This window comes from Elephas maximus, chromosome 10 (assembly GCF_024166365.1).
Source record: "Elephas maximus indicus isolate mEleMax1 chromosome 10, mEleMax1 primary haplotype, whole genome shotgun sequence".
Classification (NCBI taxonomy): Eukaryota; Metazoa; Chordata; class Mammalia; order Proboscidea; family Elephantidae; genus Elephas; species Elephas maximus.
In genome coordinates, this window is record NC_064828.1 from 8,173,261 (window position 1) to 8,201,078 (window position 27,818).

At 42.8% G+C, this 27,818-nt stretch overlaps 1 protein-coding gene across 13 annotated transcripts in view; it reads right to left on the reverse strand.

The window, feature by feature from the left end:
- SEMA6D (semaphorin 6D) overlaps nt 1-27,818 on the reverse strand; it is a 770,868-nt gene that overhangs the window by 30,067 nt on the left and 712,983 nt on the right. Inside the window, exons 1-2 of one of the 13 annotated variants that reach the window (XM_049899683.1) lie at nt 8,715-15,434; nt 2,555-2,679 (exon numbers count right to left, since the gene is read on the reverse strand). The exons of 9 other annotated variants lie outside the window; for them this stretch is intronic. The gene's annotated coding sequence lies outside the window, so the exon portion shown is untranslated. Of the gene's footprint in view, nt 1-2,554; nt 15,435-27,818 lie in introns of those variants that run through there. 3 more of the 13 variants (XM_049899682.1, XM_049899684.1, XM_049899681.1) reach the window with 3 other exon arrangements.

Genomic DNA, 27,818 nt, shown 5'->3' on the forward strand with positions numbered 1-27,818 from the left:
TCCTGTGACCTCATGTCTTCCTCCAGTTACCACCTATCTCTTTCCTTCCATTCACAGACATAGAAAAAGTTTTTATTCTCACCATGGCCATCTTCTCCCCTCCCGCTTTTTCTTTGACTTCCTCTGTTCTAGCCCCTCTTCCTATAACACCTCTCGGTAGAGATACTGATGATCTCCAGGTAGCTAAATGCAATGAGCATTTTCTAGTCCCCATCTCATTCAATTGCTCAGTAGCTTTAGACACAGTTGACTGTTCACGGCTTTTAAAAGCATTGTCTTTCCTTGTTTGTCTCCCACTTATTTTCTGCATAGCAACAAGAATTATCTTTTCAGAATATAAACCTGAACATGCAATGTCAAAATCTTCCAGAAACCTCCTCTTACTGTTGGGATAAAGCACAAATTCTTTTTTTTTGTTTGTTTGTTTTTTAATTGTACTTTATTTGAAGTTTTATAGAACAAACTAGCTTCTCATTAAACAATTAGTACACATATTGTTTTGTGACATTGGTTACCAACCCACAACATGGCAACACTCTCATTTCTCAACGTTGGGTTCCCTATTACCAGCTTTCCTGTCCCCTCCTGCCTTCTAGTCCTTGCCCCTAGGCTGGTGTGCCCCTTTAGTTTCGTTTTGTTTTATAGGCCTACCTAATCTTTGGCTGAAGGGTGAACCTCAGCAATGAAATAATACAGATTTTTTTTTTTTTAATTAACTTTTATTGAGCTTCAAGTGAATGTTTACAAATCAAGTCAGACTGTCACATATAAGTTTATATACATCTTACTCCGTACTCCCACTTGCTCTCCCCCTAATGAGTCAGCCCTTCCAGTCTCTCCTTTTGTGACAATTTTGCCAGCTTCCAACTCTCTCTATCCTCCCATCCCCCCTCCAGACAGGAGATGCCAACACACTCTCAAGTGTCCACCTGATATAATTAGCTCCCTCTTCATCAGCATCTCTCTCCTACCCACTGTCCAGTCCCTTTCATGTCTGATGAGTTGTCTTCGGGGATGGTTCCTGTCCTGGGCCAACAGAAGGTTTGGGGACCATGACCGCCGGGATTCCTCTAGTCTCAGTCAGACCATTAAGTATGGTCTTTTTATGAGAATTTGGGGTCTGCATCCCACTGATCTCCTGCTCCCTCAGGGGTTCTCTGTTGTGCTCCCTGTCAGGGAAGTCATCGATTGTGGCCGGGCACCAACTAGTTCTTCTGGTCTCAGGATGATGTAGGTCTCTGGTTCGTGTGGCCCTTTCTGTCTCTTGGGCTCTTAGTTGTCGTGTGACCTTGGTGTTCTTCATTCTCCTTTAAAGCACAAATTCTTAATGTGGGCTTTAGACTTTTCATGTTCTGAGTCCTGCCTCCCTCTCCAGTTTCATCTTGAGTCTCTCTTCCATTGTACTTATGATCCCGCCACACTGACACTGCTTCTGGCCCTAAAATGTGCCATGCCACCTACTAGAACCAAGCCTTCGGTCTTGCTTTCTCTATGGACAGAGCCCTTCACATCTTGGCCTAGATAAACCAAAAATCCAAACCCGTTGCGGTCAAGTTGATTCTAACTCGTAGTGACCATATAGGACAGAGTAGAACTGTCTCAAAGGATTTTCAAAGCTGTAAATCTTTACAGAAGCAGACTGTCACATTTTCCTCCCATGGAGAGGCTGGTGGTTCCAACCACCAACCTTTTGGTTAGCAGCCAAGCTCTTAACCACTCTGCCACCAGGGCCCCTGCTTGGCCTAGTTAAGTCCTAATTTTTCAGAGCCATAGGAAGCCTTTTTTCACTTCCTTGGGACAAGCTCATCTCAATTATCAATACTTGAGACAACTGTGAATGGAGCCTACCAAGACAGAGAGTTGTAACTGAAGGTCAATTACAAAAGAGAGGTTTAGGTTTGTATGCTATTCATGTGTCTAGATTCTAAGCAGTGTGTTTTTGTAAGGCTTGGAATTTTAATTAGTGATCAGCATCCACATTTAATCAGAAGTGGTATGACAACTAAGCTGACAGCATTACCCCTGATGAGGTAAAGCTGAACTTGAAGGCCTCCTTTCACCTTCCACAAGCAAGTGAGAAGAAGGGACAATGAACAATCACTAGGTATGTACAGGTTCCAGAAGACTCCTAGACTAGATTGGGGAGAGGGGGCGGGGGATACTTTGGCCTTTCTGAGCAATGTGGATAGCTACTTGCTCCCAAGCTCACCAAAATCCTCTTGGCTGATGAAGTCTCTTGGTAGAGCTTCAGCTCTTTCTATTTAAGGGATCTCTACTTCTGCCCCTTTCCCCTTTCCTGCACGTGGGCTGTGGGCAAAGGCATTTATGGACTAGGTGGCATGTATGAACAAATATATTCTACCTTACTGTTGGCCAGGAAGAGGTGGTTGAATGGCCCTTGACTTTGATATTCTTCTTCCCTTTGGGATCTTAGGAGCCCAGCTAAGAGGAAGAAGCATTCCAGTGCTATTATTTTCATGGAAATTTATAATTAACCATCGTGAACGTTGCCCCCAGCACGTTGAGGAAATGACAAAGCAGCCCTCTGACTCACCCGCTACACATCTGTAGTCCTGCTGACACAACCGAATCTGGAAGGATATGACTTTTGCATGAGCAGGGGACAGCCATTCTGGAGGTCTGGGGCCTCAGTACCATGAGGAACACATGAGGGATTCACTGTCACAGGAGAGGAAAGAGACTAGACATCAGGACATCTGGGGTCACAAACTTGCTGTGTGACCATAGACAAGTCACTTCACCTTTCTGGTATAATTTTCTTCACATAATAAAGGAGGAGGGATAAATTGAAAATGCAGGAACTCTTTTCCCTCTAAGAGTCCATGATCTCCTTCTGAGGACTACAGGAAATGTTTCTTCTTCTCCTTCCTACCTGGGTAAATGTCCTGGTGTAATCCTACTGCTCCACAGGTTCTTTCTTGTCTACATACAAGCATCTCAAGTTGCTCCCATCACAAACAGTTATCTCTTCCAATCCTGAGACTGCCTCTCTTATCTCCATCTCTCTCACCTCCTTCCCCACTTACGCTTCTTTGAAGAGCAGTCTGATCCAACTATCTCCATTGTCTCATTTTTCGTTACATTTTTAACCCACTTTAGTCTGATTTCAACTCTTGTCCATCAACAACCTAATTGCCAAATCCAACACAATCCTTATTTTATATCTTCCTTCATCTCCCTGTGGTATTTAATCATCTTGATTACTCTATCAGATCTTGAAACTCTACCTCTGGTTTTCGTATTAACTCCGTACCTCTTTAGCTAACCCTTTCAGCTACCTTTCCAAATTCCTCTTAACATGAGGCTCTTTATGGTTCCATCCTGGGTCTTTGGAGGCTCACCCACATTACACCCACATTCTTCCCCACCACCAAATCCATGTCTCCAGCACAGAACACATCCCTCAGCCCCAGATCCATCTGTCCAACTGTATGTTAGCTATTTTGATCTCAGTAAGATAAGATATATAGGCAATTTAAATTCAACAGGTCTAAAACTAAACTTAAGATAGTTTGCTTTATTTCTTCTTCTCCTCCTAAATTCCCTATAGAGCACTGGATCTGAGATCAGAGTGCTGGGTTCAAGTCTAGGTGCCATCACTTACTAGTCATGTGACCTTGGACATGTTATTTAACCTTTTGAAGTCCCAAGTTTCCTCATATAAAATGAGGTTGATGATAGTACTAACTAGTACTATGATGATAATTCAATGAAATAATCTATATGAAGCACTTAGCCAAACCCCTTGCACATGGTAAGAATCCAATAATTACAATAGCCATAATTATTTTTATTGTTATCAATATTTTTAATATCCTACTCAGTCACTTGACCTTTAAATCCAGGCGGCATCCTAGAGCCCCTCCTTTCCATCTTCTCTTTCCAATCTGTCAGTACACCCAATTGATTCTATCACCTCATCATTCTAGAACCTACTCTCAACTGGTTTCTGCTCTACTAGACTTCTGGTCCATTCTCCACAAAGCCACCAGAATGATCTTTCCAAAACACAAATAGTATCAGATTACTTCCCTCCCTAAAATCATTTAATGGCTCCCAATGGCCTATATGATACAGTCCAAATTAATTTTCAAGATTTACAAGGTCCTTTTTTTTTTTTTTCATAGTCTCTTGCCAGCTTCTCCTGTTTTACTTACTGATACTTTCCCACCTTAATTCCATACCAGTGTCTCTATATACTCTGTTCTCTGGTGGTGCAGTGGTTAAGAGCTTGACTACTAACCAGAAGGTCAGCAGTTCAAATCCACCAGCTGCTCGAAGAGGAGGCTACATCTCATTCATCCTCTTTATCCCCCAAACCAGGCACAGGGCCTGGCACTGAGGAGTTCCTCAGTAATTATTTAAAGAATTGATGAAAAAATAATAAACAAGGAGGTGATCCCCCCAGGTATGCTTGACAAGAACGAGCCATGGCACTTGTGCTACATAGAAATGAACACCTCCTCACCATCGCGCAACACCTAGTCTTAGGTCTATGATTGTTCTCCCACAGCCTGGCACACATCCTCATTAGCCCAGTAGAGTTTCCAGGTGTTGAAAACCAAAAGGTTCTTTACAAATGGCAACAGAAGCCTCTTTTTCACACCTACCCATCATCAACAAACTGGTCTTTGATCCAGGAGAGATGGGCAACAGAGACCAGAGAAATAGGTGATTTTTGTCACCTCCCACCAATGAAATTCCTGCTCATTTTGCAGATTTTCCAAAACAAAGGGATGGAAAGCAAAGCTATTCCTGACATTAGCAGTAGGGTACATGGGACTGGCATAGAAGAAAGTCTACTTGAGCCCTCACTACCCAACAAACAAACAAAAAAAATAAAATACAAATCAGCCTGCCTAATGCTTGGCTGATGCCTGAGGTTCTGTAATGGGAAAATCTGTTCTGTGGCTGATACCCTTTACTCCAGTTATAAGGCAGGCAGTGATAGAGCATAACTTAAGCCAGAAATGAGTATGAATACATTTATAAGATCTTTTCTTGGGGCTAGATTCCACAGCAGAGAAAAGAAAGGTGGCAGCAAACACCATGGGAGGGAGAACAGGGCAGGCTAGGGGTGTGGAAACCTGCCATTTTCTTCAGTAAAGCCTTGCTTTCATAATCATGTCTTCCTGAAAGTTGGGTCAATTTTGTTTATTTTAAGTGCACAAGGAAAGCTGGCTATTTAAAGAACTCTTCTGATAATTAAAGTAGCTTTTATGCAAGGCTTTCACTTTAAGTTTGAATTTTCTTATTGCAAAGCATACTAATATCATATATCTGAATCATTAATACTTCCAGTCAAATATTAATAATTCAAAAAAGAAATAAGACTAACTTAAAAGATACTGGGCAGGAAGAAAGCAGGATCTAATCTGTCTTTGCCAAATTCTCAGCAAATCTAAAGAGGGATTCCAGAATTTGACCTCTGATCAGAACCATGGCTCTGAAGAACATAATTCTAGTGACAGCTTGCCTACAAGTCTTTGCCTGTCTTCCCTACTCAAATTGGATAACAAGTTAAAAAAAAAATTGTACTAGTGAACACTCTGCATTTACAGTGAAATTAACAAAACAGCTAATGAGAGGATGAGCCCCATGTCTAAGCAGAGGGAATCTGCCATCCAGGGAGAGGACAAAACACATCAGCTTCTTAAGAGATCTGGATGAGGACTAGCTTTGTGAAAATAGAAAACTTGTACTATGGAAAAAGAAATGAAATAGATCACAGGAGGTGGCAGTGCCAGAAGCGCATGCGACAGTGTCTCCTCATTTCTGAGGAGAACCGAAGGGCTTTCCAGGTTAACTAGTGACAAGAGAAAGGAAAAGTCCTTCCCTTTGTTATCTCTTCCATACACAGAACATGCACAGTTCCTGCCAGGCTGGGCTGCACCCACTCGGCCTCCAGGAAAATGAGCCATTCTCAACAAAGAAGAGCTCAAGGCGCCAAGGGAAGGCTGAGATGGCAAAGGATTCAGCCTGTCTTTGGAACACTGGCTTTTTCTACCAGATGACCTGTTGGGGCTACCATCTGGCCTGCATTTGACATTCTGTTCAGGATAATAGGGCCTGGGTCCACGCCTGGCTCTGCCCTCTGGGCTGGGATGACAGAAGTAGAGTGCCTGTCTGGATTCTGCTGACTTGTCTGATACAGCTTCCAGCATCCTCCATGCTGGCTTCTTCAGGTTCACAAAGAACATGAAGCATACTCTCAACAATACTCAGGCAAGGAAGGGCTGAGGATAGGCTGTTGCTACTATTCCTGTCTGTCAAGCAAGAGATGATAGCAAATAAATTAAGGGACTTATCATCCGAGAATGGTGAAGTCAGCGTAGAACCCAGTTATCATGGCCGAGCCCAATGATCTAAGTCTATCATCATTGCCAACAACGGGAATTTGCTCTATATTAAAGAGCTAATGTCTTTATGTTGTATATTCTATAAACCACCTCACCAGACAATCCCAGGTGATATCATGCTTTAAAAAAAGTTGTTGAAGGGTTTACAAGAGGGCTAAAACTCTAACAACACAGAGAAAGAAAAGTGGCCTTTAAAAAATTTTTTAAAGTCAAGAATTCCTGGCCTCACTGTGTCTTGTGGAACAATCCAGTCAATTGGTGTAATGATATTTCTTAAAGTTTATGTTCAACCTCCCAGTATGGTAAGTAGTGTCTGGGGTCTTAAAAGCTTATGAGCAGCCATCTAAGATACAACCACTGTTTTTTTTTTTTTTTTTTATCTGGAACAAAAGAGAAAGAAGAGACCCAAGAATCAGAGAAGGAACTGGACTACAGGACTGTCTCTATGAAGCACTGTCTCCTCCACCCTGACACCAGAAAAACTAGATGGTGCCCAGCTACTGCTAGTAAAGGTTCTGATCAGGAACACAAGAGATGAATCCTGATAAACAGGGAGAAAAATGTGGAACAGAATTTCAAACTCCTAAAGAATTCAGGCTTATTGGACCTACTGAAGCTGGAGGAGTCCCTGAGAATATAGTCCTGAGTTGCTCTTCAAACCTTGAATTGAAACTATCCCCTGAAGTCACCTTTAAACTAAGTAACAGTTTAGCTCAAAGACTAAAGATTGTCACCACTAAGTGTTACATTAAAAAATAATAATAATAATATAAGACCAGAGTCAACAGCTATTTTAAAGCATAGATGAGAAGGTTTGGGGCAGGGAAATTAAGAAAATGTAAGTGAAACAACTAGAACAGAAATAACAAGAATGCTGACACAATGTGACGAATGTAACAATGTCACTGAACATTAGGTCTAAAAACTATGGAATGGGAATGGTTTTGCTGTCTATATTGTCACCAAAACTAAATTAAATAAGAAAAAAAAAAAGAAGAATTTCTGGCCCCAAAAGTATGGCCTCTGAAGAGATCTTTTATTTTCTCACCTTGAAAATACTGTAACAGTTGCTCATCTATGATAAATGTGAGGACCACAAGAAGGATCACTAATTGTTTAGAAGGATCTAAAAGCATTACCATTAGCAGCACTGATCCATCCATAAGAAAATTCCGTTCTGACTTGTTTTTAAAAATGTATTTCCCAGGTGAAGGGTACACAGAACTCTCTGGACTATTGTTGCAACTTCCTGTGAATTTGTAATTATTTCAAAATAAAGAATTTTTTTACATGTATTTTGTCCTGCTGATGGAAATGAGATCCCTGGTGAGTGAGGTTCAGTCCAACAGTTCTGAACGACATATGAAGCTGTGACCAGGAAGGAGGAAAATAAAGGGGACTACTGAGTTTTAGGGCCAGTACAAACTCTGGAGGGCCAGGCTGAGGCCGAGTGAAGGCACCTGGGACTCACCTGCCAGACTTCTGTCTGGGCTCCAGGTCTGATATGCTATGAACTTTTGAAACTGTGTCCACACAGACAAACAGGACCTTAGGTAAACTTGTACAAATTCTTAGACTATTAATTGCTAATTTTTACTAAATTTAGTCAACTAAGACCAGGAGGGTATGAGAAAGGTTCGACCCTTCCTGCCCTTTCTCCTGGCAGAATGGAACCTGGCTGAAGCGGTGAACACTGGAGTTCAGTGGTTAAGTACACAGACTCTGGAACCAGACTGTCTAGGCTAGAGGCCCAGCTTTGCCTCTTAACTAGCTCTTTGACCTTGGGCAAGCTAGTCAATTGCTATGTACCTCAGGGAGGTAAATTGGGGGTAATAAAAGTAGTTACCTCATAAAGTTGCTGTTAATATTGAATGCATTATTTGAAGAGTGCCTGTCACAGGGTAAGAACCTATCCATGCTTTGCTCTCCTCAGTTATTACAGTAATTGCTATCAGAGGGTGGGGGAACCGGAAGCCTGTGCATGACCAAAGACACATCTTGAGAACATGCTGAATGGTTCTAACACTATTGCTGGAGGTGATTGTGCTTCCCACCTTATATTACCTTTATCTATATTTATTCTTGCCTCCCCTTATGAACCACCTCAGGGGACAGTAATCTTACCCCAGACATCAAACACACCTGGAGATAACAGGGAGTTAAGAAACCTAAGGAGCCAAGTGACCATGAGAAAGCCAGTTCAACTCCTCTGGCTTCAGTTTCCTCACCTATAAAATAGAAGCTGGACAGAGTCTAGATAATCAACAAAGCCCCTTCCAAGTCATTCCATTTTAAGACGCTGAGTTTGTGCCTGGACAGCAAAAGGCTCCTTACCCAAAGCTGAATGATTCTCAATTCAAACTTCTGGATTTTTCATACAGCATTGGCGTTGCCTAGGATACAATGTAGGGGTGCTCCTCTGGACCCTGAGGAGGAGGCGCTGTGCTGGCTGCTTCTGCTCTGTAATGCCAAACCACAAGTGGGTTTTGTAGTACAAACTGATGTGCTGAAGACTGACCGGGTCTCCCCGGGCACTGACGAATGCGGATTGGCATTCTGATGGTGTCTCAGACGGAGCAGCAGAGGGTGGGTTTTTCTCACAACTGTGTGGCCTTAAGAGGGAAACCCTGCCTCATGTACCACCTCCAGCATCCCTGGACCTGGGGAAGGTGGTGCAGTCCCTCTCCGATCAGGTCAATAAATCACTCCATTGTTTTCTTGACATGGCATGATTGTACACGGGAAGCCCAGGTCACAGACCCCCAGAGCCCCTACGTTTCTTAGTCATTCTCTGGTCCCCAAAGTGTACTTCGGAGCTGTTGGAGATATTTAAAAAACTTCCTCTGTGCTGTGGGTAGGAATCAGGGGCCCCCAGCTCTCAGGGATATTCTTCCCAGACGAAGCATTCCAAAAACCAAAACCGAACCCACTGCTGTCAAGTTGATTCCGACTCATAGCGACCCTCTAGGACAGAGTAGAACTGCTCTGTACAGTTTCCAAGGAGCGCCTGGCGGATTCGGACTGCTGACCCTTTGGTTAGCAGCCGTAGCACTTAACCACTACGCCACCAGGGTTTCCAGACAAAGTGTTAGGGCAAGAAATTCCAATTTTTCCTGTTTTATGCTTTTCAATGCAAACATGCCTCATCCATTCTGGTCTGCAGAACGCCCTGTGGGGTTCAGGGCAGAGCTATCTCCACTGAACTTTCTGTCAGCTTCACGAGGGCAGGGCCACATCTATCGGGGTCCTACCTCACCTTCAGAACCCACCACAGGGTCTGGCACCCAGGATCTGTTCAGTGAATGTTTGCACAATTAGTGAATGGATCTCCTCTTTATGGACTAGGAGTTCAAGAACTGCTGGAGGCAATACTGTTCATAGGAAGCTTCCAGGTCATCTGTCTCCAGGTCTGCTGCTCTATCACCTCACTGGTTAATCTCGAAGTGGCTCGAAGTAGATGTGCATAGACAAAAATAAAATCTCAATTCTGCAGCAACATTCAGCAGTGATCTTACAAATGTGGGACCTGAGAGGGTCGAGGGGACAGCACTTGGGCAGCTCTTCCCCTAACACTCTGCAGTCTGGCTGCACTGACCCGCTGGAATCCCAGGAACACACCTGGCTCCCCCTACCCTCTGCCTTTGCATGTGCGACTCCCACCACCTGGAATGCCCTTTGGGTCCCGTCCTCCCCTTTCTATGCCTAGCTCCTAGTCAGAAATCACTTCCTAACAGCATTCTGCTTCCCTCTTTCCTCTACCCCCCACCAAGATCTGGACTCACCTTTATCAGAGCACACACACGACACAATATTGTATTTCCTTATTTTCTCATCTTCCTCTCTCTCCTCCACATCCCCCTCGCAACATGGTACCACGAGTTCCTAAGTACAAGGACTGTGACTTCTGTAAGGAAATTCCTAGGAGAGTGGTTGGTAGGTTTTTGTTGTTGTTGTTGAATGAATTGTTGTGTGCAACCCTGTATCTTATCAAGAAAGATTAAAAAAAAAAAAGTAAAAATCTCCAGTGAGTACTTTCCCACTAATGAAGCTCTAGCTACTGATCCCCCAGTATCATGAGTGCTAAACACTGACACATGAAACTATGCTGCAGCCTGTAGGGAAGGCATTCTCCCTCATAGCTGCAGATGTAAGACTTGGGCCTCCCTTGACTTTGCAATCACAGGATGGACAGGCGGGACCTACAGGCCTCCAGTGACATACTCTGGCCCATTTTCCCCAGTGAGCAACACTGCATTTTTAGTCCTTAGACCTGGGCCTCAAATTCTATAATACTCACAGGAAGTGTCCTGGGGAGGTATGTAAGTGTTGTTATAGACTTGCAAACAGAATGAGCACCGGTGAAAAGATGGGGGTTGGGGAATCAGGGAGTGTGAGTGTGCCTGGCTTTTCTTCTCACCACCTGCCCTTAGCTGCAGGCTTGCAGCTCTTTGATAAAGAGAAGAAGGATGACAAAAACAGGAAAGGCGGAAGGTGTGGGAACTTTCCTGTAAAGGATCAAGGTACAAGGTAAGCAAGGAGCTGCATCAGGACCTGGGGAAAAAGACAGAACCCCTGGGGTACTTACAAAGTGATCCTGTCTATATTGAGCAAGGGAGGGAGGAAGGGAGGGAGCGAGGGAGACCTGCCTCTTTCACATTGTCCACGTTGAAGGTCACGTAGAGCTTTCAGGTTAATGTGGACTTAACAAGCAGAGGCTGCAGTTAACACAAATACAATCCCCAACCCAACCTGGAGCATCCCAGGCCATGGCCTGGTTTAAGAAGCACCCTATTTTTTTTTTTTAACTATAGGTTTCCTGGCCCTAAGGTCTACCTTAAGTGTATTGGCTACATCTTCTCAATATGTCTTCTAGCAGCATCCAACCAGCCCAAGGGAAAAGAAGTAATAGAGGCCACTCTGAAAGAGGGGCAGGGTCCCCTGCAGCGGGGGCACCACCTGCATGTGTGAGCTTCTATGTCTCCCATATCCCAGGATGCCTTGTGTCCTGACTTCTGAGGCACAGAAAGGCAGCTGGGCTGCTGACTACCTCACCAGAGTTTCTTAAAGGGACAAGTGAGAAAAGGCAAGTAAAAATGCTTTGTACTCCGTGAAGGTGCTATACAAGCGTGAAGAAGTAGTATTATTATCAGTGCGTTTTTAGTCACGGTTTGCATCAGCACAGTATACTGACGTCGTTTATTCTTTTGCTCAAATAAATATTAACATTCCTATTTCCACAGATGGAGCTGCTCTGCAAGCTGCCAGCCCCTTCCCTTTGCTTCTGCCATTCGCATGACCTGGGATGCCTTCCCCAGCTTCTTGGACTGGCAAATTCCCAATTGTCCATTAGGACCCAAGTCAAATGCCATTACCAGTGTGACACCTTTTCCACCTCTCCCTGGTCTACATTCGCAACACTCCACCCTTTTCTACAATGGGTTCACCATGGGGGGTTGTTTGCCTGTCTGATTAGACTGTGAGCTCCAAGGCATATGACTTGTTAATGGAGAGAAAATCACAGGCCAATTCATGAAATATTTCCCTTGCCTCCTCTCCTACAAGTTTTCCTGGTGACGGAATCATTTGGTTCTCAGGCAACACATCTGCAGTTGTGTGTCCTGTGCCCATGCTGGAGACTGGAACACTGGAAATGATAACGACCCCCAGCCCAACAATCAGGGGCTGAATGGTAACGAAGCATTAGCCTTTGTGCTAAGCACCCCTTGGGAGGTTGGTACTATTTTTTCAAATTTGCAGATGAGGAACTGAAGAGGCAACTTGCCTTTGATCATAAAACGAAGTAGCAGGTGGGGTTAACATCAGTTTGACTCCAGTCGATGTGGTCTTAATCACTGTGCCAGAAAAACAGGCATTTGTTAAATAAGAATACCATCATCTTTTTAGCTTGATTTACTACTGCCATTTTAAGAGATGAACTGCACTATTTCCCCCCACATCCTTCCTCTCGTCTAAGGATCCAGCAGGTAACTGGACCAGAAAAGCAAAGTTTCTATGAAAACAGAAAACAGTGGAAGGAAGGCACAGGGACGCAGCAGGGCCACCCCCTGGGCCAGAGAAGACAGTGTGCTTGCTGCCTCCTTGTCCAGGGGCTCCTCACTAGAAACAAGGTAGGGCTGAGGGCTGAATAGGCTCCCCCGCTCCTAGGTCCTTCAAAGTCAGAGAGGCTCCTTTTTGAACACCTTCGTATAAATGTGTAACTGGCAGGCAGAGTGGAGGACAGGGGAGCAAGTGAGAGAGTAAGGCTCCACCTCTGGAAGGCCTGTCTACTTTCGTTTGAAACATTCTGTCTTCAACAGTAAATAAAAGGACACTAATAGGTGATGTTAACATCTCCACCCCAACTCAGGCCCATGAAGTGGCTGAAGGAGTGTCAGTGCGTGAAACCCGAAGAAGGCGTCATGGGATGATGGTCATTTTCTCTCCACACCTGAGAATAAACGGCCACTTATAACCCACTGAGGAAACAGGCTTTACTATAAGAGTGTTCTGGCCCCACCACTCATGAGCTGTGTGAACTCAGGAAAACTACCTCACCTGGCATCTGTACAAAGTAGATAATAAACAGACCTATCTTAAAGGGCTGTTTTCAGGGTTACAGACTTAGAGAATCAAAGCCTTTACAACAATGCCAAGCAAACAATAAGTGTAATAAGTACCAGCTATTATTATGGTTATTACTATTAAAATTATTATTAGCAACTCCTTGTTTTCTCTCTACTGTGTCTCCTACCCTGTGGCATTCTAACCATTTCTGAAGACCACCTCTGATGATTTCAGTGTCTTCTACATTCTCAATTCTCTCTTGCTATTCTTTGGAAGACAAAACAAGGAAATTGCTGTCCAAATAATTTCCTTTTCCTGATACTGGTAATAGAAACACCTAAATAAACCACTCAGCAACCAGGCAGAATTCTCATAAATAGGGCTGTCAGCACTTCAGAAGTTAAGCATTTTCCCAGTATAAATGCACCATGTATACTTAAGATACTCATTTTTCTTGAGATGCATCACTCACTCAGGCCCACCTCTAATATCTACCTTAATAGAAAAGAGCAACAACACAGATGATTAAAAGCACTGAGACCTGGCTTCCTGGGGTGGGCTGGGTGGTGGAAGGCTGGATTTCCAATACTGGAAAAATGAGTCCAAGAGATGCTGGGCTGAATTCCTTGTTTAGGGAATGGTGGACTGGGTCAAATACAGAACTCTGGAGCTTTCTAGTACTCTGGAAAGCAGGGGGAGGAGTACTAGTACTATATGGTGGTTTAAAAACATGGCCCCAATTTTTTACACTCCTTTCACTTAGAAGTGGGTGTACGTATTCTCTTCTTGAATCTGGGCTATGACTGCTTAAATAATAGAATATAACAGAGATGATGTTCAGTTTCTGCCTTAATATACTGGCAACTTCCACTTCCTATCTCTCTGAACACTCTTAGAACCCACCAACCATACTATACGGAAGCTCAAGCTGCTTGTGGAGAAACCTTCATGAAGAAGCCCGCTTCGACAGGAGCTAGGCCTCCGATTGTAAGCCCGAGCTGAGCTCCTGACGGTCAGCACCAATGGCCCCCCTGCCACGTAAGTGCAACATTTTAGAAGTGAATACTGCAGCCCCTGTTGACCCACCCCAGCTGGCACTGCGGGACAGAGATGAGTCTCCCCGGGGAGCTCTGTCCAACCTGCAGATCATGACCTAAATAAATGATGGCTGCATTTTAAACATTCAGCTTTGGGATGGTTTGTCATGCAGCTAGATAACTGATATACTCTGTTTTGGGGAGAATTCTTTCCTGGATCCTGTCAGATATTGCCTGTATCCTGAAATGTGGCTTTCTTTGCTCACTCCTCCTAGTCCAACTGAAGAATGAAATTAGCTGTCAGAGCTGGAAATATTGCAGAGACACAGGAAGCCCTTGGTCAGAACACAGAAGCTATGACAATTCCCCAGTAACAGTCTCTAGATTGCCTTTCTATGTGTCAAGCAATACTATACTTGTCCTGAAAATGTCTTGTTCTAGTCTCTTAAAATGTCACACTGCTTGCTAGTAATCAAAAAAATGTAAATGACATCAACAGGGTACAATTTCACACTGGTTAAACTTTTTTTTTTTTAAATAATATTTAATGCTGGTAAGGTTAGTTGGGATGACATCAACTAACCTTACCATCAGAAAACAATTGGGAAATGTGTAACACACACACATCTATACACACTAACATGACTAATCTTTGACTTGGTAATTTCATTTCTGGTAATTTACCCTAAGTACATAATCTCAACTAAGAAGAAAAAAAAAAAAGAACCTTACTAGAGGAAGATGCTTATTATACTTATTGACAATGGTGAAAAAAACCTGAAACAATTTAGATGTCCAAACCTAGAGAAGTAGTTGAAATAAAAGTATATTACACCCACCTGGAGCAAAGGAGAAGGAAGAATACCAAAGACACAAGGTAATTATGAGCCCAGGAGACAGAAAGGGACACATACACCTGAGACCAGAAGAACTAGATGGTGCCCGGCTAAAACCAATGACTGCCTGAGAGGGAACACAACAAAGAACCCTTGAGGGAGCAGGAGAGCAGTGGGTTGCAGACCTCAAATTCTCGGAAAAAGACCGGACTTAATGGTCTGACTGAGATTGGAACGACCCCGGAGGTCACGGTCCCCAGACCTTCTGTTAGCCCAAGACAGGAACCATTCCCAAAGCCAACTGTTCAGACAGGGACTGGACTGGGCTATGGGATAGAAAATGATACTGGTGAAGAGTGAGCTTCTTGGATCAAGTAGACACATGAGACTTTGTGGGCAGTTCCTGTCTGGAGAGGAGATGAGAGGGCAGAGGGGGTCAGAAACTGGCCGAATGGATGCGAAAATAGACAGTGGAGGGAAGGAGTGTGCTGTCTCATTAGAGGGAGAGAAACTAGGAGTATATGGCAAGGCGTATATAAGTTTTTGTATGAGAAACTGACTTGGTTTGTAAATTTTCACTTAAATCACAATAAAAATAATAATAAAAAAGGTATATTAGACGAGCCTCATGGGATATTATACAATCATTAAGATGATCATAATAAAGACCAGTAATCCTTAGCTTATAATGTAATACCACATGGAAAAAATTACAATATAAAATTTTGTGTTCACTGATCACAACTTTATAAACACAGATGTCCATACAGACAAAAATTAGAACGGAATAGATAAAAATCAAAAGGAGTAACTTTTTTCTTTAAAAATAATACTTTTTTTTTCTTGCTTTTACATTTAAAATAGGAGGAGTGAACAGATGTTCCCTTAAAAAAAGAAAATCCCCTCTATACCCAAATAAGCCAAGAATTTTCTTGGTGAAGATAGTGTCCGTATGTCGAATAGAACTAATACTGATACTTGGAGTCTACTAACAACAGGACATGCTTCTTCAAATACACAGCTGATTTTAGATGGTAACTTCTAGAAAACAAGCCCTCTAGCATTTTATATGTCATATGTATACTCTGGGTGTCCAATAGAGAAAATGGAGATAATTAATAAATTTCAGTTAAACTAGCATATTATAAGCTTGGCTTTGCTTCTCTTTCCTCCAACCCCCCACCTTTTCCTTCCCAGGTTTCCTAAACACAAGGTGCTGAAATAAAATCAGCAACAACAGTTTCTATTTTTAGAGTGAACTTTAATCTGATGTTCACAAAGATCTATGCCAAGTCAAAATCACTGCTGTTATCTTGGTGCTAGTAATAGAGCGACTGTCTTTTGCATCAAAATTAAGAATCACAGTCACAAAGGAGAAAACGTGGCTTAGACTACTCCGTGGCCAAATCTACACCAGCAAAAACAGAAGGAAAACTGATACAATTGTGTACATGCATATTTAAAGTCAAAAACATTTTTGTCCTAGTTGTTCAAATTTGCATTCAAGTCTGGGCTGGGCTGAATAGTGTCCTCAGAGTGTGGCCTTATTTGGAAACAAGGTCTTTGCAAATGTAATCAGTTAAGGATCTTGAGATAAAATCATGCAATGACTCATGTCCTTTTGAGAAGAGGAGAGGGCACAGAGAGACAGACACAGAGGAGAAGGGTGAAGATGGAGGCAGAGATGGCAGTGCTGTGTTCACACGCCAAGGAACGCCAAGGACTGCCGGCAGCCACCAGGGCTGGGAGAGAGCCAGAGGCTAGTTTCTCCCTCAGAGCCTCCAGAAGGAACCAATCCTGCCAACACCTTGGTTTCAGACTTCTGTCCTCCTAAACTGTGAGAGGATAGCTTTCTGTTGTTTTAAGACAAGACTGTGGTCATCTGTTAAACAGCCCTACGTTAATAATGCAAGGTCTCCTTTCTCTATTTTAAAGACACGTACAGGAAAATGAGATTTCCTCTTAAAGCCTCTGAGTATAGGGGCAGGAGGAGGAGCTCTGGTGGTACATTGGCTAAGAGCTGGGCTACTTACCAAAAGGTTGGTGGTCCCAACCCACCAGCCTCTCCGAGGGAGAAAGACCTGGTGATCTGTTCCCGTAAAGATTTACGGCCTTGGAAACTCTGTGGGGGCAGTCCTACTTTGTCCTATAGGGTCAGTATGGGTCCAGGTCGACTCTGGCACACAACAACAACAACATGGCATGGGAAGTGAGGACACTTTCTCTGCCAGCCCTCTTTCCCTTTGCCGGAGCCATCTGACTCCATCCCTAAGATCCCAGTAAGTGACAATATAATCTTTAAGTAAACTTTCAATTGAATGTGTAGCTAAACAGTAAATGCATGTTTTCAGAAACCAATTTATATAGCTGGAATTGTTTACATTTTACTTTAAAGATAAATGGCTGCTGGAACACAACCTATTTCAAAAGGTGGTCACACTGAGCCATTTTTTCTTAGTCATCGATAAACACCATAGCAGATAAGGCTAATTCTGTACTTCTGCCTCTAGCTGTTAGGACAACAAGAAGTTCTCAGATGCAGCTATCTCTGTGGTCCTTTTCAAATCAGCCCACTCAATGCGGAGACATGTAAACACATCCATCAGCCAACCGTTAGGGGGCTGCAGAAATATCTTGGGAATGAAAATGTAAACTCCCATTTGGTTCCAAGGCTTCTAAGCTAAGCACCCCACTGCTACACAACAAAACAGGCACACATCAAGCTGTTCTCCACCAAAATAAAATAAAAATTAAATTAAAACGGGAAATAAATAAACAAGGCCCTAAACTGGATAACTGTTCAGACCCAGAGACATGATATTTTTGGCTCTCAAAAATAGAAAAAAATTACCATTCCGTCACACACGCACGCGCACACACACAAAGCCCTTAGATTATTTGAGTTGGTTAAATGAATCTGTATTAACACCTCTTGTTCAGTGTCAAAGTAAAAATTGCTTAATATTTACGCGATGAAATGGTAGCAGTAGGCATCACAGCTTTGATCTTAATTGGCTCCTGGTGCTGACGTACACTGGAGTTGCTTGTGGGCTTTTAACATCATGGGCTCCACCCCGGGGCTCTTCTCCGCTAAAACAGCCCTTCGACTGCAAGCTTGTAGGGTGGAGAGGCGGACTAATGACGCAAGTGTTCAGGTAGATGATTAGAGACACTGAGCACTGAATTCTCTTGTGATCTAAAATTTGCTCAAGTAGAAGGTGGCTTCAAGCAGAATTGAAGGTGTATCCAAAAATGGTGATTATTGCTGAATCTTGGTTTGTTTCCTTTGAAATGTCTTTTATCATTGCAATTTGCCAGTGACCTTAACTTGATGAAAACCACGAGTGTACGTGAAGCTGGTGTCTGCCATTAAGCAGCTGTAGGTTTTAATACAGGGTTTGTAACTGTTATTGGAGGTGCCAGAGTGACTGAGCCAGAAAAGGGCTTAGTTCCCACATGGAGTCAACGCAGACACAATGGTGGAGCCTCTCTCCTGCACTTCAGACACACTGGGTCTCTGTGGCACGAAGCGATTTGACCCACCACGAATGTACTGTGGCACCCTTTCTGAAAACTAACATTGAGGTGTAAGACTACACAGGATACACCCAAGGCTGGCACTCACTTGACACCGCATTGTGTGGACTGTTCTGCTGGTGGTTTTTTTGTTGTGTTAGTTGCCGTTGATTCCAACTCATGGAGACCCCATGTTTGGGGAGTAAACTGCTTCACAGGGTGTCAGGGCGGATCTCCAGGTCTTACTTCCGAGGTGCTTCTGGGTGGGTATGAACCACCAACCTTGCGGTTAGTAGTCCAGTGCTTAACCATCTGTGACATGAAGGGACACCTAAATATTTTATCAACTCTCAATATACCAAACTTCCAGAGTTGAAAATTAGAGAAAAAATTCTCAAGGGTGCCAATACTTGTCCATGAGAGTTTTAAGGTCTTGAATAGAGATTTTTTTTTTTTTTTTTTAACATGTGGCAAAAGTAACGAAGTATGTTACTCTTCTCTGGGAACTTACCATAAAATCTGTAGAGAAGAAAGGGCAGATCCAAATGAAATGAGCAGGACGGTAGTAGTCAATCAATTTGAATTTCTGTTGTAAAACTGCCACATGGCAAGTAAGTCTAATCTAGAAGTCAAGGGTTTCAGCTACGTTGACCACACAGCTCGGCTTCTCAAGAAGGGTCTGGATTTCTCTTTTTTTGACGGGGGGCGGGGCGGGGGGGACGCAAAATCCCTACGTCCTAATTTCTAGTGTTAAAGCTATGACCACCAAAGTTATAATCTGAGCCAGGCCTGACGGCATTTTCCATTTCCATCTTACTCTCCTGAAGTATGACCATTACCAGTGGCAACCTGGAGACCACGTCTAAGCTGTCCTAGTTTACGACTGAGAAAGCCAAGACCCAGAGATCAGGCAACCTGCTGGTGAGTGATGCAGTGCGAACTCTGAGGCTGTGACTCTTTCCAACTCTTCTGTCTGTGCAGTATCCAACTGTCTGTCTGCTCAGATAAATACAGAGTAAAGACCATTGTTGAAAGGGTGCAGTCAGGACTGGCTATACGATTTGTGGGTACCAGTGATTCAGTGCTGTCAGGTTGGATCCGATTCGCAGTGACCTATGTACAACAGATGAAACACTGTCGGGTCCTGCACCATCTTCACAATCGTTGCTTTGTTTTGGTACTAGTACAAAATGAAATTGTGGGGCTCCTTGTTCAAAAATTAAGAATTTCAAGATGGAGACGGCGGTGCAGTCTTAGTGTAGAGCCCCATGTGACTACACAGGTCACACGGCCATGAAGCCAGTGCTGGACTTTGACTCTTTGCACATGTTCAAAAATTATCGCCTGCATGGGTCAGTGAAGGGGTAAATGAACGAGTGAAGGAATGCATCCAGAAAATTACTACTAGGACTTATATCTTGTATGCAGTTTGCATTAATGTTGTTAACTCACCTTGCTCCATTATTTGTGTCACAATCAGAATATGAAAATACAAGATAATACACTTTCGCACCCCCACCACAAGTAAGTCGGCAGAATAACATCCAACACTTGAGTGACAATGTGTCCACATGGTGGTACTACTGTGCTTTCATGTGCTCAGAAATGCCAGTCTCTAACCAGAACTGCTCCTGCATTTTTTCTCTTTATGCATTTAGACGTAGCCATCCAAATATTTTTTTTCCCATTGTACTTTAGGTGAAGGTTTACAAAGCAAATCAGTTTCTCATTAAATTCTTAATATACACCCTAGAGATACAAGAGCCTTCATACAAACAGATATATGCACACCCATGTTTATTGCAGCTCTGTTTACAATAACAAAAAGTTGGAAGCAACCAAGGTGTCCATCAATGGATGAATGGGTAAATAAATTGTGGTATATTCACACAATGGAATACTACACATCGATAAAGAACAGTGACGAATCTCTGAAACATTTCATAACATGGAGGAACCTGGAAGGCATTATGCTGAGCGAAATTAGTCAGAGGCAAAAGGACAAATATTGTATAAGACCACCATTATAAAATCTTGAGAAATAGTAAACCTGAGAAGAACACATACTTTTGTGGTTACGAGGGGGGCAGGGAGGGAGGGTGGGAGAGGGTTTTTTATTGATTAATCAGTAGATAAGAATTGCTTTAGGTGAAGGGAAAGACAACACTCAATACATGGAAGGTCAGCTCAATTGGACTGGACCAAAAGCAAAGAAGTTTCCGGGATAAACTGAATGCTTCAAAGGTCAGCGGAGCAAGGGCGGGGGTCTGGGGAACATGGTTTGCGAGGACTTCTAAGTCAATTGGCAAAATAATTCTATTATGAAATCATTCTGCATCCCACTTTGAAATGTGGTGTCTGAGGTCTTAAATGCTAACAAGCGGCCATCTAAGATGCATCAATTGGTCTCAACCCACCTGGAGCAAAGGAAAATGAAGAACACCAAGGCCACACGACAACTAAGAGCCCAAGAGACAGAAAGGGCCACATGAACCAGAGACCTACATTATCCTGAGACCAGAAGAACTAGTTGGTGCCCAGCCACAATCGATGACTTCCCTGACAGGGAGCACAACAGAGAACCCCTGAGGGAGCAGGAGATCAGTGGGATGCAGACCCCAAATTCTCATGAAAAGACCAAACTTAATGGTCTGACTGAGACTAGAGGAATCCCGGCGGCCATGGTCCCCAGACCTTCTGATGGCACAGGACAGGAACCATCCCCGAAGACAACTCATCAGACATGAAAGGGACTGGTCAGCGGGTGGGAGAGAGATGCTGATGAAGAGTGAGCTAATTATATCAGGTGGACACTTGAGAGTGTGTTGGCAACTCTTGTCTGGAGGGGGGATGGGAGGATAGAGAGAGAGGGAAGCCGGCAAAATTGTCAAGAAAGGAGAGACTGAAAGGGCTGACTCAAGAGGGGGAGAGCAAGTGGGAGTAGGGAGTGAGATGTATGTAAACTTATATGTGACAGACTGATTGGATTTGTAAACGTTCCCTTGAAGCTTAATAAAAGTTATAAAAAGAAAATTAGTATTAAAAAAAAAATTCTTAATATACATATTGTTTGGTAACATTGGTTGTCAACCCCATGACATGTCAACACTCTCCCCTTCTTGACCTTGGGTTCCCCGTTACCAGCTTTCCTGTCCCCTCCTGCCTTCTTGTCCTTACCCCTGGGCTGGTGTGCCCATTTAGTCTTGTTTTGTTTTATGGGCCTGCCTAATCTTTGGCTTTCCACAGGAGTGACTTCATAACTGAGCTGAAAGGGTGTCCACAGCCATACTCTTGGGGTTTCTCCAGACTCTGTCAGGCCAGTAAGTCTGGCCTTTTTTTGTGAGTTAGAATTTTGTTCTACATATTTCTCCAGCTCTGTCCAGGACCCACATATGCTTTTTGGAACCTAAGCTCTTCACACATGTATATTTCATACACTGCCAGACAGCGTTCATTTGAAAACAGCAACAATTGTAATAACCAAACTGGTACACTTTATTGTGTATTATTATCTCCAAAAGAAGCCCCGGTGGCACAGTGGTTAGGGAACACTAGGTGCAGTTCTACTCTGTGTTACAGGGTCACTATGAGTCAGAGTCGACGGCAATGATTCGTAGTATCAGATACTATGCTAAGCGTTTTGCATGTATTTCTTCTGATGACCAAATACTCCTATGAGGTTAAACATATTATCTTGACTTTCCAGTGAGAAAAACAAGGCTCCGAGAGGTTAAGTGGCAGGATCAGAATTTGAACTGAGGACCGTGGGGACTCACGAAGGAAAGCAGTGCAGGCTGCTAATACAGAGAACGGCGGAACAAAGACTACTGTTTGTCTTTAAGGGATAAGATTGTTATTGATAAAGCTTGAAGGAAGCTTCACCTTGGTGAACAAAAATGCAAACAGAAAACACTGAAAGGGGAAATTTCAGCTCTTGAGAATTCAGCTGATTAACTTTCATGGCTTAATGCAGAGGCAGGGCAGTTGCGCCAAGTAAGGTGAAGGCAGAGCCCCCCACCTATGGTTATGAGTTGGAATCCACTCGACGGCAATGTTTCGTTTTGTAGAGCTGGTTTACTGTATCACCGTACCAGGAAAACAGTGAAGGAGGCTCAGAGCCAGGCAAAGGCTCCACTCGTAGCCGGCAATATATTCCATTAAATGACAGGAAAGATTGATTAACAAACACAAGATTTATAATATGTAGCAGAAACACATGAAACTTTAACTTTAGAGCTTCAGGGGTTAATGGTTTTTCAAGTAGGAACCATGAGAAAATGTGAATTTATAATCATGAAATGTCTTACAGAGTTAAAAAGAACAGAGTTCACATTTCTGTCTCTACCTCTCGGGAGGGAAAAGTGCCTTCATTAAAATTATGGCTTGTATTTATTAGGATGTTTCAAGGTACTAAGCTGGCAGGGGCATCTTATTTCTCATTAAAACAAGCTACAGTAAAAAAAAAAAAAAAAGGAACATGGAAGCCTAGTGAAGGCAAGCCAGTTTTACACATATATTGCCCACTTTCTGAGGCACTGTCCTCCAATATCATATGTTTTATATCTTTAGTTGCCTGATTAAACACAAATCCTGTTCCAGGTATGCAAAATTTTTGAAATAATGGCTAGAAATAGTTCTGGCCAAACACCAAACTTTTATAGTTTGATAGGACTCGTGAACGTACTTATGTAACACGTACTGTGTGTGTATATAATATGCATGGATAGCAACGTGTAACACAAACCCTTTGTAACAAAATGCTGACTCTGTTCATGCACCCACTGAGAAGCAATTGATGGCCAGTCTGAATCACTAGCTGCAGTCTCATCCCCCCGAAGAGGCTACGTTAGGCTTCAGGCATGAGCGTGTGACATGATCCTGTCTAAGAGACTGAGAGGAAGCCTGTTACTAGATAAAGTTTCTTAGAGGAGTTGGTCTTTTGATTTACTGGATTCTCACCTGGAATGTGCCTGTCTTATTGGGAACATGAAAAAGAGCTGGCGAAGGACAAATGACCTTACGGCAAAGAAGAAAGATGGAAAGCACTTGAGTCTTTGATGATATTGTTGGAGCCAAAGAATTAACCAACCTTGGAACCACCCCATCTGAGGCCTTCTTACTGTGACATAATGAACTGTCCTTATTGTTCAAGCAATTTTGAGTTTGCTTTTTTGTTACTTGTAGCCCACAGCATACAAATGATGGAAAACTCAACACAATTGAGTATCGGTTGTGTTCTAAGGACTGTGCTAGCCAATTTCCATTCATTATCTCTAATCAGAGCCCAGGCGGCACAGTGGTTAAGAGCTCGGCTGCTAACCGAAAGGTTGGCGGTTTGAATCTACCAGCCGCTCCTTGGAAACCCTACGGGGCAGTTATACTCTGTCCCACAGGCTTACGATGAATCACAAATGATTTGACAGCAATGGGTTTCTTCTCTAATTGATTTCACATCTTTTTAAAACAAGTGGTATTTTTTCTACTTTATAGAAAAAGAAGCTAAGACTCAGAGAAACTCCAGATTTAGACAGTTTCTCTAATCCAGTAAGCAGATAAGGCAGGATTACAACCTGAGTCTGCCTTTCTTCAAAGTTTATCACCTGAAGTCTCAGAATGTGTGCATATGTGCGTGATGGCAGGGTATTTTTATAAACATCTACACTTATACACCTACAGTAAAGGTGATAAATGAGCAAACTCATTTATCACATGTTTTTGAGTCTAGGATAAAATGTTTAAAATGGTGGAAATAATTGAGGGGATATGCAATAGAATAAAGCAAATGGCAAGCGATCACTACCAAGTTTCCTTATCCTTTGGGAATTAGTTATCTTCCTTCTCATGGGTCAGATACTTCAAACTCTGTTCTCGTGGCTAGCTGAGACATCACGCTGATGATAACTACATTAAATACTTACCAACTTGTACAAAGAGCATGATCAATATGGATGAGTGTTTTAAAGGATATGTACCTCTAAAGAAAACACTGAGTCAAAGACAGCAAATTTATTGCATAGGGACTACCATACCACCGCCCTTTGTCATAGATGCTGCTAATCAATCGATCAAGGCATTCTTTTTATCCCAGGCCTTGAATTCAGCCCAGAAAGCTCTCTGCACAGCAGCCACTGCCCATCAGTCAGGTTTGGCTCTTTGGTTGTACACTCACTTGCCCTGTTATCCTACACGTTCAAAGGGCAATGGCTCTTCAGAGTTATAACGGAGAATTACAGGGTAATTGTACAATTAATTGCAGTATGTCAACCCTGACAGCTGATCTTTTAGACTCTCTCTGCCACCCATCCCCAATCCACTTTGTTCTACGGAGGAAACTAAGGCCAGTAAGGTCAGTGCCTTGTTTATGGATACCTGGTTGGCTGATAGTCAAGCTGGGAGTAGGTGGGTGGTGCAAATGGCTAACGTACTCAACTGTTAACTGGAATGTTGGCAGTTCTAGTCCACCCACAGGTGCCTTGAAAGAAAGCCTTGGTGATCTACTTCCGAAAAATCAGCCATTGAAAACCCTGTGGAGCAGTTTTACTCTGACACGCCTGTGCTCGGCATTAATTAGAATCAACTCTATGGCAACTGGTTCATAATAGTTAAGCTAAGGCTGGGTTTTTAAGGCTCAATTTCCAGACTTCTAGGTCTGTGCTCTTAATCCTTCCACAAACTACTCTAACAGCCTTTTCAGTGTTGGGTGCACATTTTGAACTTCCAAAATTACATTAAACCTCAGAGATTAGCTAAATGGGTGACAAAAACATAAGAGAGAGAAATGGTGAGTAAGGGAGTGACGGAGAGATCTCTTGACAATTTTCTACAGTTCTGTGGAGACTTCCTCTTTGATCTCTGAGGACATCATGGTTCAAAGATGAAGATGGAATTGACTATCAGTAGATGGCGTAAAATAGTCTCACCTGAGAAACTCCATCCACTTAGCCAAGGGACAGTTCAGAGACAGCAAAGAATGACCCAGTTTCCCCTGAACTGGGAAATCCATTAGATACTTTTCTAATAGTTCTCCAAGACAGACATCCTCTGGCCCCCCAAATTCTCCTTATTCAGTCAGTCACCCAGTGATAGACAACCAGATTCAGAGGCTCTAAATTCAGTTAATCAGGCGAATAACATTCACACTCAGAAGAAATAAGTGAATGACTATATGTGTATGCTTAACACCAGATAGGACACAAGTATCAGTGAAGATTAATTTTTGTGTTGTTACTACTATGATGAGTACATTTTTAAAAAGCCCTCAGTTGACTGTCCCAATAGCAACAGGGCTCTCCTGACAATTTACATTCTATAATTTTATTCTTTCCTCCAGTGACTGATTTAAGGAGGTTTATAGTGAGTAGGGGGGAACCCGTGAATATGCTATTTTACCTGGCAAGATGGATTTTGCAGATGTAATTAAAGATTTTAAAATAGGGAGATTATCCTGGATTTTCCAGGTGAGCCCAAAGTAATCACAAAGGTCCTTAAAAGATGGAAGAAATCAGCAGAAGAGTCAGAGAATGAGACATGACAATGGAAGCAGAGATTTGAGTCATGGGGTTGATAGCTTTGCAGTTGGAGAAAGGGGCTACAAGCGAGGGAATGCAGGGGGCTTCTAGAAGCTGGAAAGGGCAATGAGTTGGATTCTCTCCTAGAGCCTCCAGAAGGAATACGGTCTTGCCAACGCCTCAATTTTAGCCCAGTAAAACCCATTTCAGATTTCTGACCTCCTCTAGAATGGTAAGGTAATAAATTTACATTGTTTTAGGTCACTATATTTGTGGTAATCTTTTACATCAGCAATAGGAAACTTAATTGATGATTCTCGAGCTTCTGTGTCCTGATCTATAAAATCAGAATACAAAACATATGTGCCCACAACCTAGGCGCCCATCAACAGATGACCGGGTAAACAAACCATGGCATATACACACAATGGAATACGATGCAACAATAAATAACAATGATGAATCCAAGAAACATCTCACAACATTGATGAATCTGGAAGGCATTATGCTGACTGAAATAAGTCCATCACAAAAGGACAAATACTGCATAAGTTCACAATTAGAAAAACCCAGAAAAACGTTTACACAGAGGGAAAAAAAAAAAACTTTGACAGTTACAACGAAAGGGAGGAGTCAAGAAGGGAAATTACTAACTAGATAGACAAATATTAATTTTGGTGAAGGGAAAGACAACACACAATACAGGGGAAGTCAGCACAGCTTGACTAAGGCAAAGCTATAGGCCCAGTTACTGAGGCCCAGAGCTGGGACTCATCGTTTCAGGGGACATCTAGATCAATTGGCATAACATAGCTCATAAAGAAAATGTTCTACATCCTGCTTTGGTGAATAGCATCTAGGGTCTTAAAAGCTTGCTAGCAGCCATCTAAGATACATCTATTTGTCCCATCCTGTCTGGAGCAAAGAAGAATGAAGAAAACCAAAGACACAAGGAAAATATCTGTCCAAAGGACTAATGGACCACACGAACCACAGCCTCTACCAGCCTGAGCCCAGAAGAACTAGATGGTGCCCGTCTACCACCACCAACAGCTCTAACAGGGATGACAGTAGAGGGTACGGGACAGAGCAGGAGAAAAATGTAGAATAAAAATCAAATTCACAACAAAAACGAAACAAAAAGACCAGACTTACTGGTCTGACAGAGACTGGAGGGACCCCTGAGAATATGGCCCCTGTATACCCTGCTAACAAGAAGCCACTCCCAAATTCCACCTTTCAGCCGAAGGTTAGACAGGCCTATAAAACAAACAATAACACAAGTGAGGAATGTGTTTCTTAATTCAATCAAATATACAAGACCAAATGGGGAACACCTGCCTAAATGCAAAGACAAAAAGGCGGGAAGGAGCAGGAAACCTGGAAGAATGGACACGGGGAAGCCAGGGTGGAAAGGGAAAGGAGGAGAGTACGGACACACTGCGGGGAGTGCAACCAATGTCAAAAAATAATTTGTGTATAAAATTTTGAATGAGAAGCTAATTTGTGCTGTAAACTTTCACCTAAAGTGTGCCTGCGCACACATGCATACACGCATACACGAAGTATGTGCCTTTAAGGGCTGATATGAGGATTACATGAGAGCACGTAAATAAAGTACTTCAGTACATGGCACACATTAAGAACTCAATAAATGTTTACTGTCGTTATGCATACGATATCATCAAGTAGAATATGAATTTATATGTTGCTGATTATAACAGAGAGCAATTCATAAGGCATAATGCACGGTATCATCATAATACCTTATATCTGAGCAGCACGGAACTGGTTTTTACAAAGCACTTCATCCGCATTGTCTTATTTGATGCTCATGAGAGAAGGGGGGGGCAGGTACAGATGAGGAGACTGAACCTCCGAGGGGACAGTGCTTTCTCTAGGTCACTCGGGTCAAGGTTGGCTTTCAGGTCTTCTCATTCCAAATACAGTATACTCCCAACCTCACTATGTGGCTTT